We start from the raw sequence: 950 nt of genomic DNA on the forward strand, positions 1-950 counted from the left end.
GTGCTGGTGTGAACAGCATCGTGCCCAGGGATCCAAGAGCACTGAGTCCCTCGGGGAAAGCCGGCATCTGCCCACTGCGTGACCAGCATTAGCAACAGACTCTGCAGATGAAAGGCCCGAATGTCCTGATCTGGAGGAGGGACTCGGGAGAGAGGGGCTGGTGCCAAGGGAAAAGTTCCCTACCACTCGCTGCCCTCCCCCCGCCGGAGCCAGGGGAAAAAACAACAAACACATGGGAGGCGGGAGGATAAATTGCAGCCCGCGGTGGGCAGGAGCGAGGGTAAGGGGTTGCAAGCCAGGAGCCTACATCTTACAAACAACCTCTGCTGCTCCGCCCGCTGTCCGGCCATCCCCGGTGCCAGGGAGAGGCCCCGCTGCTGCAGCAGGAGCTCTCTGCCCAGGGGCTGCAGGAGGCTCTGAGCTGGACCGTCCCGGTCGGAGACTCAGCCACAGCTTGCTCGGTCTGTCTGCCTGTCCCTCTGGCTAAAGCAGGGTCTGCAGGGGCCCCAGACACAAGGGAGGGGAGCAGAGCGCGGCATCTTCCTGCAGGGCTCTGAGAGAGAGAAGACAGGCCTCCTTGTGCAGGGGCCTCCTGGGCCTGCAGGGGCCCTGGCCAGGTGGGGGGCAGCTCCTAGCCTGGCTGGAGCCCGGGGAGCAATGCAGCGGGAGGCTGGGATCTTCCCCGTGCTGGCTCCTTCTAAGGAGCAGGGCTGTTCCCATGCATTGGGGTGCTGGCACCTCTGCCATATGCCAGCCTGCCCCGGTCCTCGAGAACTGCCCTGAGGGCTCACATGGGCCCTGGTGGCTGGGGCAGCAGCAGGGGGGATGGAGGGCATGGAGCGAAAGGCCACAGCTCCTCTCGGCCACGCTCCTGGTTCACCAGGACGATGCCATTGCAGGGGAGCAACGCTGGGGGGCGGTTGCTGGGGGGTTCCTATCATGGGGGGGGG

Source organism: Terrapene carolina, unplaced genomic scaffold (genome assembly GCF_002925995.2).
Source record: "Terrapene carolina triunguis isolate 2854851 unplaced genomic scaffold, T_m_triunguis-2.0 Scaffold165, whole genome shotgun sequence".
NCBI classification, from domain to species: Eukaryota; Metazoa; Chordata; order Testudines; family Emydidae; genus Terrapene; species Terrapene triunguis.